The sequence below is a fragment of the Peromyscus leucopus genome, chromosome 16_21, assembly GCF_004664715.2.
Source record: "Peromyscus leucopus breed LL Stock chromosome 16_21, UCI_PerLeu_2.1, whole genome shotgun sequence".
Taxonomy (NCBI): domain Eukaryota; kingdom Metazoa; phylum Chordata; class Mammalia; order Rodentia; family Cricetidae; genus Peromyscus; species Peromyscus leucopus.
Window position 1 is genome coordinate 40,718,418 of NC_051084.1, and position 14,201 is coordinate 40,732,618.

The window sequence follows — 14,201 nt, forward strand, 5'->3', positions numbered from 1 at the left end:
ACAGCCAGGAGAGACACAATTCTATAGCCATTTGCAAATTTGCTCAGTCTGAATCTACAAGAAAAATGAGCAAGTCTGGACTGGTTCAACTTCCTCTAAGATTTCTATTAACACAAGGTAGCTTTGGAACAAGTGTAGCATGGAGCGTGGAGCAGGAAGTGACAGGACAGACATCTCCTTTGATCTGATTTTCCGTGTTTTGGGGGGCAGTCGGGTCCAAGGGAAGAACTTGAGGCCTCACACATGTGAGGTTATTTTACCCTTATCACCAGTTTTCCATGTGCACAAACATCCCTGTAAAAACAGTCAAACAAGGACACCTACAGGTCTTGAGCTTATTCTGAAACAACAAGCTCTGGGCCCTTCGCCTGGTCCTGGGCATGCCAGCCTCCTCCAGAAGTGCTTTGCAACCTGTAGATCCCAACCTGTAAGGTTGCAAAGTCCATGTGTGCCCTCCCAACAAGTAAATGAATGAACTTGACCACACAGGGCGAGCATATTCTTGCCTTCTCTCATGGACAGTCTGGCACCCGACTCTTCCTCTCGAGTGTTTTGCCTTTTGGGTTCCTGCAGGGTGAGCTACATCATGCCAGAGACAGACAGCCTTTATGGTCCCATACCCCTGTTCTCTCACCTGCAACACAGTATGGCTTGTTCTACTCAGCGGGGAGGGGGGGAGTATTTTGGGGAGCCAACCACCATTAACTTAGGTGTTAATCAACATATGTGTCTGAAACTTCATAGCACTTTACAATGATATGTTGACAGAATAGCAATATGAATAATTTATACAGAGAACAGAGCAGTGGTGGCCAGCACTCATTGAGAGTTTCCTACTCATATCCACTGAGTACTGAGCTAAGTACCTCTGTGTGCATTATCTCAAATTATCAATTCAATATCCTTTTGATGTGTATATTTTTTTTTTGCTAAACTAAGGCTTATGAAAAATCAAGGAAGTGGCAGGTAGGAAGTTAAATGCAGTCTTCCTTAGCCTTAGAGTCTATTCTAATCCCTTAGGACATGAGAGATTCTTTTCATTTAAGTACAATTTCCCCATGCAACCCCACAGGCCTAGACCAAGACTGTTTAAGTCCACAGGAGATCTCTTTTGCCATCATTGACATTAATGTTCCCTCATAGCCATACATGGCCTCAGCCCAACCTCCCCATTGCTCAACTCTGAATCAAAAGGAGACAAAATATACATTTGCTCTCTCCCCTTCTTGCAGATCAGAAATATGGACATGCTAAAAAAGAAAAAAAAAGTCTTAGCTAAAAGTTCCTTGAAATAAATCAGAGTCCCCACCCTTTGTTGTGATTCATTCCCAATCCCATTTGCTTTGGGCTCAGAACATATCTCAGTTAGTTAGGTAATCATTGCTGTACGGGAATAAAGAAAAGATGGTTTCCTTCAGTCAGAGTTCTGGTGGTTGACGGGAAGGGACTCTGGTGAGGAAACTGTGGGAGACAGCATCACTATAGGACCCAAGAAGGAGAGAGAGAGATTACGGTAAAGGAGAGAGAGAGACAAAGAGCAGGCATGGAGGATGAGGGTGAGGGAAGGCGAGGAGAGGTGAAAGGTCACATCGCAAGCATCGCAGTCAAGAATCCAGAGTAGAGAGTCGCTGCTCCCCATGGGATGCACATCGTCAGGCTCTCACCCCCATCCCACTGAGGACCAAACTTCCAATGCATGCGCCCTGTGGAGATAAATGACATCCAAGCCACAGCACTGCCCCCTTCCTAAAACGTCCCCTTTTGTGCAACTGTGTGGATGTCTACATACAAACGAGAAGAAGAAGTTAGTCCTCGCTTCTCTCACCCTCAAATGCTCAGAGGGACTCAGAACAACTGTTAACACCCCATCCTTTGGTTAAGATGCAGCCAGCCCTTCCTAACACCGTGACCCTGGATGGCTTCACGTGCTTTTCAAAACCTCCAGCTCTGAAGATTTTTGTGGCAGCACCATGGGAAGCCATTCCTTTACACACCTGGAGACCCTGGAAGGATTTCCTTTCATTCACAAGATATTCTTGGGATATTGAAGATGTTTATTAGCTGGAGATTATGATCCTCATTGTCCCCCCAGGAAAAAAAAAACTTACTTTATATGAGTCATGGTTTTCAGAGCTTTGGGGAATGCACAGTGCCTTGAGATATATATATCTCACATATTCTGAAAAGGATTTTATCTCACTCTCTTCTGTGAATTTACTTGTAAATCCAGTGGGTGTTAATTGATTGCCTATAGGACGAACTGCTAAGCAGTCTTATTAATAAAAAAAACCTGGAGCCAGATATTGGGGTTAAAACTGAGAGATCAGAAAAGCAGAAAGTAGCCAGCCACATTCTCACCACTTGGAGATCCTCCGCCAAAGAAACCTACTTCCTGTATACCCACGCCTATACGCCTTACTGTTCTGCCATCTCATTTCCTCTCTCCACCCAGCTACATCTCTTCCTCTTCCTGCCCAGCTCTGTCACTTCCTGTCTGTCTGTACAGACCTCCAGACCTTTATGGTTAGTGCTGGGATTAAAAGTATGTACCACCATGCCTGGCTCTGTTCCCAGCGTGGCCTTGAAATCACACCAATCCAGATGGATCTCTGCATTCCAAGTGATAGGATTAAAGGTGTGTGCTACCATTGCCTGACCCCTATGTTTACTATAGCAGTTGGCTTTTTCCTCTGATCCTCAGATAAACTTTATTGGGGTACACAGATAAAATATCACCATAATTGCCTGTCATGTGTTCAGGACCATCTACTGCTCTGCCTTCTTTTGGGAAGACTTAAAACATGAACTTTGAATCCAAGAGGTCAAAAGAGAAACAGTGTGGTTGAGAGATGTAAGAACCCTGAATAGCCAGGTGGTGGTGGTGGTGGTGGTGGTGGTGGTGGTGGTGGTGGTGGTGCACGCCTTTAATCCCAGCACTCGGGAAGCAGAGCCAGGTGGATATCTGTGAGTTCGAGGCCAGCCTGGTCTACAGAGCGAGATCCAGGACAGGTAACAAAACTATACAGAGAAACCCTGTCTTGGGGGAAAAAAAAAATCCCTGAATAATGAAGCTCCCAGTTTGCCATTTTGTATAGGGGTATGTCTCTGTAATTCAAATTAATTGCTGTGTGTGTGTGTGTGTGTGTGTGTGTGTGTGAGTGTGTGTGTGTGTGAGAGAGAGAGAGAGAGAGAGAGAGAGACAGAGAGAGAGAGAGAGAGAGAGAGACAGAGACAGAGAGACAGAGAGACAGAGAGACAGAGACATAGCCGTTAATCATACAGAGCTGGCTTTAATTCTTCTCTTTTGTCTATTTTTGGACAGGCCACTAAACTGCCCTTAACCTCAGGTTCATCTACTGTAAAATAGGGGTGACAAAAGTCACAGCTTCCCTCTGAGACAGCCCCAGGCATTCAGTGTGTGTAAGCTTTTGGCACAGCTCGACATCCATGGTGCTGATGAGACAGCTAAGGTACAGGCCCCTTGGTATGTCTGGGTCACCCGACCACAGATCCTCTCCCATTCTCATGGAATCTCTGTAAAGTGGGCTATTACTGCTCCTACACTACAGTAGAGAAGCCTTAGGAGCTGAGATTACACAGCCCACCAGTCGCCCCAGGGATCAAATCTCCGTATCCCTGACTTCCCCCCCACACTCCCAGTAGATGCTCCCTTTGCCTTGCTTTGTGCTCAAGGGACAGACAGGGACAGTAGGTGCTGGCGGTTGCTTTGCTCAAAGAACACAAGTGTCTACAGGTTTCCTGTGTTGTGGAATTGTTTGTTTCACTCGTTGCTAACAGCGCTGGATGTTCGCTTCATTTTTGACCTGGTATTGAAGAAATATATGCTCTCCTCTTCCCATTTGGCTATGAAGGTATTTCCAGAACCCCAGGCATTTAGTTGAGGTGAAGAGGAGGAGGGGGCTATGGCTTTGCTGTGTTTTGTTCCAGAGAATCAAGAGTGTCAGGCAAGATTAGCTGGTATTTGGGGTTCTCAATAGAGAGATTGCTGGATCTGAAATGTGAGCTGAACTCTTGTTTATTCTTTGACCCTAAGCCTTAGTCTCAGTGTGGTTTGGGCAAAGGGGAGGTATTCAAACAGGATAAGCGAGAATTCTGTACCCACCCCTGCACTGAGGTAGCCATGTGTGAAGGAGAGCGTCAGCTACGCCCAGGTGTGTCGCTTCCTCTCAATTCCCAGGTGGGGGAAAAGGATGAGGACCCGTGACTGGGACCATCCATTTGCATTTTGCTAACCGAGTCATACAGTAAGCAAGTGAATGCTACAGTAGAAGGGCATGTAGCATGATCCTGCCTTCAATGGGAACATTTGGGGAGGGGGTGGAGTGGGGGCAATCATGGAAACCATCATAAAGGAGGAAACGGAGCCTGCAGTCTGTTAGGCAAAGCCAGGGGAGCGAGTGAACGATATGTGAGCTCTGCCTTCCCAGGCGACTGAGTTTTCACAGACTGATCTTGTTTCATGTAATGTACACGATTTCTTTGGCTATTAAAAAAAAAAAAAGTAAGTCTGAATGGCAAAGGCTGTGGCCAACACCGACGACTTTGGGTCCACGCGTGCTTGCGGACCGCCACGCCCGCAGGCACCATGCCCCGGGTTCTGTGCTGCTGCTCCAGTTGCGTCTTGGATGCGGATTGTGCTGTGATTTCCTCTCCTAGGCTTTGGACTTGGTTTTATGTATGTTATCCTAAGCTCCATCCTGGGATAAAAATGACAGTAAGCCATTTTTGAGGCTTCCTCCCTCTGTGTGTTTGGATGGTGATTAAGGCGGCAGCAGGCATGGAAAGAACAGGGACGATAACAGGACACGGGACTCATTTCTATTACCCTGTAATTTCCAGATGAGTGATTCTGTTCTCAAAACAAAGGGAAAAGTAGAACTATGCTTGCAGGCAGAATGCTAATTCTTCCCGTGGCCCAGTAAACAGCAGAATGGAAAAGGGGGCTCCCTCCTCTGGGGCCTTTTAGCTCTTACCTTGCTGGGTTCTGTTCTTTTGACTAAAGAGAACTGCCATCAGAAATCTGTGCCTGGAAGGTTTGGAAACCTGGGGTTGTCTTAGCTCAGGGAAACCCAGAACCTCTCTGGGGCATCTGAGGGAAAAGATAATTTATTTCAAAGCAAGTTCAATGAGTTCAGTGAAATGCCAACTAATCAAGGATGGCCAGAAGTCCACCTTCTTGAACAGACTGTCGTCCCTTGGAAAAGGCTAGCCATTCCTTTGAGGAGTTTAGTGACAAGCTGCTAAGGGCCAGACTCGAGTTAAATGATGTGAGTGTTAACTAAGAGTCACCGTGAAATTAGGCCAGCTTCCCATTGGGACGCAGACGTTTTTTTTCTGAAAATGGTGGCTAAGAGTAAAGATGCCCTGTACCATCTCAGAAGGGAGGAAATGCCTCGCAGCTACTCTGGATTGCTTGCCAACCCTGCAGAGAAATCATTAGTGAGGCCCCCAACTTCACCTCAGGTGGTACCAACTTGACCCATCTTACCCTGTGTGGACTTTTCTGCCCTGAAACCCAGATAACATCTTCTTCCACAACCTACTTAAGATTTAATGGTGCCCCTTAAATCTCTAAGATGGCCCCCTTTTTTAAGATCTCCACCTGGAACCCAAGACTGGCCATGTGGGACAGCTCTGAAAAGTAGTACTGTGGAGTCCTCCTCAGAAGCCACAGAAGCACCCGGAAGTGGCACAGTGTTTTTTAAGTGTCAAAGAAAAAATTGTTTATTGTAAACTCTATATCCAATGAAAATATCCTTTAAGGATGATGCTAAGTGAAGCTGATATCTAAGAGAGGGGACCATGCTGTCAGGAGCCGCGCAAGGGAAAAATTGCTAAGGTAACGCTAGCAAGGAGGAAATAATATCAGAAAGAAACTGGGGAGGATGAGGAGTAAAGAGAGCAATGAAGGAAATAGCAGCTAACCAGGGAGAGATAATAATGTCTGACGTATTCAAACTGCACAATTTCCTAGTGTATTCGGGGCTTAGCATCTGTCCACAGAGGACATAAAGAGCAGATACACGGCAAAGTGGGAGAGCAAATAAAGAGAACTACACAGCGTAAAATTTCACAGGCATGAAGCTGGAGCTGAGAAAATAAGTTTCCATTGTGTAATCCCTAGAGTTTTTACTACACTAGGTAAAGTACTAAAAAATGTTTATATAATTCAAAAGAAGATAGAAAAGATGAACAGGAGCAACAGCCAAAAAGAGTAAATGAACGAACAGAAAAATAGGTTATAGAATGATACCTTAAACCCAAACACACACACACACACACACACACACACACACACACACACACACACACATGCCCGCAGGCTATTCCATTAAATACAGATTATCTAAATATGACACAGAGGTTGCCCAGTGGGGTTTTTAGGTTTATTGATTTCTAATTAGGTGTGTATGTGTCTTGTGAGGGTATGCGCAGAGTGCAGGTGTTGGCAGAGATCAGAGGCATCAGATCCTCTGGAGCTGAAGTTACAGGCATTTGTGAGCTACCTGAATACATGGGTGCTAAGAACAAACTTGGTCTCCCAAGAGCAGTGTCCTCTCTGAATCCCTGACTCATCTCTCCGGGGCAATATTTTTAATTATAATATTTTATGTAGTCTTTGAGAATATCATACATGTGTACAGTTTTGTTCATATTCACCCCCACTCCCCAATGCTTTCTGAATTTTACCCCGTATCACCTTCCAACTTTATGCTCTCTTATTTTTATAACTTATTGAGTCCAGTTAGCTCTGCCTATATATGCATGTGTGCGGGTTCATCTATGGAAGCATGGGTCAGCCTACCAGGGATCATACCTGTCCTAATTAGGGTTTCTATTGCTGACATGAAACACCATGACCAAAAAGCCACTTGGAAAGGAGAGGGTTTATATGACTTACACTTCCATATCACTCTTCATCATTGAAGCAAGTCAAGACAGGAACTCAATCAAGGCAGAAATCTGGAGGCAAGAGCTGATGCAGGGATCATGGAGGGGTAATGTTTACTGACTTACTCCTTATGGCTTGCTCAGCATGCTTTCTTATAGAACCCAGGACCACCAGCCCAGGGATGGCACCACCCACAATGGGCTGGACCTTGCCCCATCAATCACTAATTAAGAAAATGCCCTACAGGCTTGCCTACAGCCCCATCTTATGGAAATATTTTCTTAATTGAGGTTCCCTCCTTTAGGATGACATTATCTCGTGTCAAGTTGATGTAAAACTATGCAGCACAATATCCCCAAAGAAAACCAACTCTTCTCCACCTAGCAGCTATCAACTATTAACAGCTCCTCATCTAGAGATGGGGCCTCATGTGCCCCTCACCCATCTATTCTACAGTGTTCTTGTGGTTGGTCTTTGAGTTCAAGAGTTCAAAAAGCCCTGTCATAACCAGAAGACACTGTTTCCCTCCCAGACTTTCCTGACCTCTGGCTCTTACAATCTTTCTGCCTCCTCTTCTGAAATGTTTCCTGAGCCTTGGCATACCCTTGAGGGTATGAAACAGATGTCCCATTAATGCCTGATCACTCTCCACTCATTCTCTGCAGTTGGACCTGTTGTGAATCTTTGTATTAACCACCCACTGAACAAAGATGCTTCTCTGATGAGGACTGAAAACTGCACTCATCTATGGGCATAGAGAGACATGTTTAGAAGACAGTTTGATGGAGTGTCCATTTAGCAAAATAAGAGCAGTAGGTTCCCCTATGGAGCCTGTGAGCTCCCCAGCCCTGGGGTTCATATTTTCAATACCAGGCATGAGTTTCCTCCTGTGGAATGGGCCTTCAATCCAATCAGAAAGTGGTTGGTTACCCCCATAATATTCATGACACTGTTGCACCCATGGGCATATCTTGCCAGGTCAGTTGTTATTGTAGCTCCCAAAGTTGACAACTGTGTAAGACTGTTGACAGCTTTTCTTTCCTTCTGGTGCTATGAACTCGAGTCATCAGGGAGGAAGCTTGATTTCTCTAAGTCCTGTGACCAAAGCACTTGATGTCTTCAGCAATAGGATCTTACCATCAAGCAGAATGGGCTTTTTTAAAAAGCAGCACAAATACATGCTGTCACAAGACATGTACCACAAACTTAATCCTCTAAGTAGGTTAAAAGCAAAACGGAAAATTATACATGGCACCAACAGTAATTTAGAGAAAGCCAAAGTGATAACCAAGTATATGTCAGAGCACGAACTAGTACCAGGAAGACAGGATGACATTGCATGAAGATAAAAGATCAATTCACCAAGAACAGATAACAATTCTAAATGTGTGCACACTCCAAGGAAAGTGCTTCCAAGTCTGTGCAGCCCAACCTGAAGAACCCAGAGGAGTCTTCACTATGCCTTTCTCAGTAATACACCAGTGAACTGCAATGCGGCAAAGATGTCAAAGAGCTAAAATGTACCAGCAGCCAACAGAATCTGATTGACATTTATAGAACACTCCACACAGCAATATCAGGATCTGATTTTCAAGTACCTATTGAACATGTACCAAGATAGACCAAATGTTGCTTCATAAAACAAATGTAGAGAAATCCAAATGAACCAAAATTAAATTAGAAACAGAAAAATTTTAGGAAAAGAGGGGGGAAAAAATCTCTGGAGCTTAGAAAATTAAATAACAAACTTCTAAGTAACCCACAGATCAAAAGGGATGTCTCAAGGAATATTAGAGAATATACTAGCTGGAAGAAATGGGAAAATGCATTTCAGGTGTAGTGTGGTACAGCTGCTGTAGTGCCTAGAGAGAACCCTGCAACAGGAGATGCCCACGTTAGAAAAAGAAAATGTCTTCCGCCACAACTCCACTCCCACCATAAGAAAGTAGGGGCTGGAAAGATGGCGGCTCAATGGTTAAGATGCTCCTGTTGCAAAGGACCTAAGTTCAGTTTCCATATCGGGGATTCACAACTGCTTGTAACTCTAATTCTGAGAGACCTCTTCTGACCTCCTCAGGTACTGCACACACATGGGTGCACACACACACACACACACACACACACACACACACACACACACACTATTTTTTAAAGAAAAAAATAGAAGCAAGGGTTGGGAAAATGGCTCAGTTAGTTAGTAAAGAGCCTGCTGTAGAAACATGGGGTCCTGAGTTCAGAACCCTGACCCTAGCTAGCATCTATATAAAAGCCGGGGACCTATAACTCCATCACTGGAGGTCAGGGGCCCAAACAGGTGGCTCCCTGGATCTCAATGGCCAGTCAGCCTATCTGAATTGATGAGCTCCAAGCTTAATGAGAGGCTTTGTCTCAAAAACTAAGGTGGAAAGCAATTAAGAAAGACATTGGATGTTGATTTCATGGCTTGCTCAGCCTGTTTCTTATAGAACCTAGGACCACCATCACAGGGATTGTCCCACCCACAATGAGCTGGAACTTCCGGTCTGTACACACTGACCGTAGGGGTGGGGGATAAAGGGGAGATAAAGAGGTGAGAAGAGAAATTGAACACAATAAATTTGTAGACTAAACACGGCCAGCCATGGTGCCTCATGCTTTTAGTCCCAGCACTGGGAAAGGAAAGGCAGGCAGATCTCTGTGAGTTCAAGATCAACCTGGTCACATAGTGAGTTCCAGGCCTTCCAGGGACATATAGTGAGTCCTTGTCTTCAAAAAGAAGAATAGCGCAAGTCAACAAACTTGAAAGTAAAACAAAACAAATAAACCAACAACAAATGGTGAAGAACTGACTAAGCAGAGAGCTGATTCTTGAATCAAGCAAACTGACAAACCTAGTTGAGACCGACGCCACAAAAGAGACAGGAATTGCCAGGAACAACGACGATGAGAGAAGACACACTACTACACAGCTCTTTGGCATTCAAAGAGTCATAAGGAAGTTCTGTGACCAACTGTGTCCAAGTAAATTCAAGAACTCAGATGGGATGGACCAGTTATTTAATAACCACAAGCAAAAAAACTCTCACAGGCTAACACAGCCCGAAGAGTTCTCTGATACATGGATTTGAATTTACAAATGGGAACTATAAAAGCCCAGATCCAGATGGTTTAATTGATGAATTCTGAATTCTGCCAAATATTGAAGGAAGAAATACCTCCCTCTTTATGTAGTCCTGTGTGGAAAGTGAAAGAGGGAAAATACATTCCAGCTTATTTTATGAGGGCAGCACTGAACAAATGAAAAAATAAACTAAACCATGTCCCTTGTGAATGCAGATAGAACATTCCTCAAGAAAACAACGGAGTCCGGCGTGGTGGTACACCCCTTTAATCTCAACACGTAAGAGGCAGAGGCAGTCAGATCTCTGTGAGTTCAAGGCCAGCCTGGTCTTCATAGTGAGTTCCAGGACAGCCAGGACTACATAGAGAGCCCCTGTCTCAAAAAAGAAAGAAAACATGAGCGAGCCACTGGGTGGGCACCTCCCTGTAATCTCAGCTCTCAGAAGCTGAGAGAGGAGGGTTATGAGTGTGAGACCAACCTGGACTACATAACGAGACCTTGTGTCTCCAAACAAAACAAAACAAACACACAATACCGCCCCCTCGGTGTGTGTGTGTGTGTGTGTGTGTGTGTGTGTGTGTGTGTGTGTGTCTAGGGGGCAGTACACACACACACACACACACACCATATTGTAATGAGAAGGTAAAAATCCGAACAGTGCTTCACCAGAGGATACACAAACGGAAGAAAAGTACATGAAGGGCTGAAGAAAGGGTTCCTTTAGATAAGTGTGCTTAGCTCTGTAAGCATTTGGACCTGAGTTAGGCTCCCCGGCACCCACGTAAACACTGAGCATGGCTGTGAGTGCCTGTAACCTAAGCACCGGAGCAGAGAGGTAAGATTGGGTAGAGAACTCCCTGGCCAGTGAGCCTAGCCAAAACAATGGATTTCAGGCTTAGTTGTCTCAAGGTGATAAGGCAGAGAAAAATAGAAAAAGACAGCCCATCCTGCTCTGGCATCCACATGCATGTACACACACACACACACACACACACACACACACACACACACACACGAGTGTGTCACACTGCTATGCAATATGGAAATGCAAATCTAGACCATAACATTTCTTAGGAGAGTTGGGATATAAGAACCAACAATACTAAATCCTGGAGGACGGAGAACCATTGGCTCATTTGTACATTGCTGGTGGGAAGGAAAAATGGCCACTCTGGAGAAGGGGTTGTCAGTTGCTTATAAAGGTGACTATATACACCTTCCATAAGGTCCAACTCTCCTGCTCCTGTACTGTTCACTTCAGAAAACAGAGACTGTCACTGAAAGATTAGAAACAAGTGTTTGTGTCCACTGTATAATCCACAGTGACTCAGACTGGAAGCCACATCTATCCTCCCGTGGGGAGACAAGCCAGCTGTGTTGTCCATTCACACAGTAGAAGAGTACTTGGCAGCAAGAAGGATCAAGACATGGACACAACTCAGATGACTCTGAAAGGCATTGTGCCGGGCAGAAGAAGCCAAGTTCAAAAAACAGAAATCACTCAGTGATCATGCCTGCTTGCCACTCTTCCAAGGACCCAAGCTCTGTTCCCAGCATCCACATTAGGCAGCTCACAACTGTCTGTAATTCTAGCCCCAGAGGATCTGACTCCCGCTTCTGGCTTCTGAAGGCATACACACACACACACAGATATACATATAAATTTTAAAAAATTAGTATTTTAACTTTTGATTAAAATATAATTATATATACCTCCCCTTCATCTCCATCCTCCAACCCCTCTAATGTCCCCCTCCATCCTCCCTCTCAAATCCATAGCCTCATTTTCTTTAATTATTATTATTATTACACACACACACTTGATATATACACAAATACAAATACAATCTGCTGGGTCTGTTTCCTATTTCCTGTATTATATGATTTCAGGGATGACTACCTGACATTGGGTAACTAATAAGGGAGCTAACTCCTGATAAAGACTAATTCTTCCTCTCTCAGAAGCTGTTACATACCTGTGGCTCTTCATCTAGTAGTGGGACCACATGATATTCCCCCCAGCTACATCGGCACGTTAACTGTTATTCTCATTGCTCAGGTCTTGTTTAGGAAGCTGTGTTGTTGAGTGTCATGGGGGTAGCTTCCCTGTCATAGCTAGACTGCACAGTCTCACAGCAGACTTCCTGGTGCTCCAACTCTTAAAACCCTTATAACACCCCCTCACACTTCTGCATTGATCCCTGAGCCTTTAGTGTAGGGGTTACGTTGTACATGGTGCAATTTGGGTTGCACACCCCATGGTCGGTTTCTCCTTACATTTTGATCGGTTGTGTTTTTCTGTAATGCTCTCTATCTAGCATAAAGAGCAGCTTCTTTGATAAGAGGGATGGGAGCCACACTTATCTGTAGATATAAGAATAGATATTTAGAATACAGTTAGAAATTACATTGGTTTAAGAAGGTGTCATTAGTAGGTTCTTCTGTAAGATTTATGACGTCACTAGTCATGTGTAGTTGGCTAGGTTTCCAATACCAGCCATAATCTCCTTCCTGCTGAGCATAAAGTAGCATGCTGCCTGCCAGTATTTGTTATCTAAGAGTACAGATGTTCTTCAGCTTACAATGGGGTTATGTTCTGCAAATCTGGTAAGCTGGAAATCCTGAAAGTTAAGATGCCTGCAGCATACCGGACCCATAGAACATCTCAGCTTGGCCACAAAGGATGCTGTAGGGCATCAGTTGCTTCCCCTTGTGGCTCACAGAACTGTGGCTCACAGCCATATCATAACATAGGATCTTGCCACACGTCACTAGCTAGGAAAATGTTGAAATCCAAACCTCAAAGTCCAGTTTCTGGTGAGTGTGTATCACCTTCACACCATTGTAAAGGGAAAGTCATACCAGGCCAGAAGTTGGGGACCATCAGCGTAGTGGTGGAGAAGACAACAGGGTTTGTCAGGTTGTAGAGGGTAGGGCAGATGAGGGAGTTTTGGGCCAAACTCTTCATGCTAACCATGTTGCGAAATATATGGAGCTCTGCCCCAAAAATCTCTTACTATGTTACTTCCAAGATTACAATTTTAAAAGAAGTCTATCATCAGTATTATCTTACTGTGCTGGTTTGAATAAAAATAGCCCCCAAAGGCTCATATATTTGAATGCTTAGTCACCAAGGTGTCAAACTCTTTGATAGGATTAGGAGGTGTGGCCTTGTTGGAGGATGTAGGTCACTGGCGGTGGGCTTTGAGGTTTTTAAGTAGCCCACACCTGGCCCAGTGTGTCTCTCTCCCTTGTGGCCAGTGGATCAGGATGCATCTCTCAGCTCCTGCTCCATCGCCATACTAGCCACCGTGCTCCCCGCCATGATGACAATGGGCCAAGCCTCTGAAACTGTAAAGAAGCCCCAGTTAAGTGCTTCCTTTTATAAGAGCTGCTGTGGTCATGGCATCTCTTCACAGCAGTGGAACAGTGACTAAGATACTTATGTAGGCAAATGAAACTGGACAGAGACACCTTCATCTAGAAACCCCTGAAGCCTGCAGCCCCCAAGGCAGGTGTCAGGGCTGACACTGGAGAATTAACAGACAGACAGCGATAGTACTGCGGAGTAATGCTGGTGTGGTCTTTGTAGAGGACTCTCCGTAGCCCTTCCTCTGTCTGCTCACCACCACCCTAGTTGCATTCTCCCAGCCTTCTCCTGCTCTTCTCACCAGTTTCTAGTCACATACTCCATCGACACCTTGTCTCAGACTCATCCAAATGTTCTGCCCAAATGGCTGGATCTCATTTTTACAGCTTGGAGGATTCTCAAAGCTGGTGATACATATGAAAATAGTGGAACGAGGGCCAGAGTCAAGTTTGGGCTGGCTGGGATGAGACCAGCCTGCTAAACCACCTAAGCTCTCTGGTGGGGAGTAAGCCCAAGATGGATCCAGATTCCTCCTGCCCTTTTGCGGGAGTGAGGATGCTGGTCCTCAGCTCATCTCACTGAGATTTAGCTGGAATGTGTACAGGGATCATCTCAAAGGCCTTGGCCAGCAATTTGGCACAGCTCTGGTAGAAAGGGCGGATTCTGGAGCAATGTGGCACAGCTATGGCAGAAAGATCAGATCCTGCAGCCCTGTCTCCTATGACTTGAAGTATTCTTCAAAGAAAAAGATATTCTGAATTCATAGTGAATTCTGACTTCACTCAACACCTTGGAGATGGGGAAACTTGGAGGCAGGA

At 44.9% G+C, this 14,201-nt stretch overlaps 1 protein-coding gene across 2 annotated transcripts in view; it reads left to right on the top strand.

The window, feature by feature from the left end:
• Positions 1 to 14,201, top strand: part of Npas2 (neuronal PAS domain protein 2) — a 183,075-nt gene that overhangs the window by 74,115 nt on the left and 94,759 nt on the right. The window lies entirely within an intron of this gene.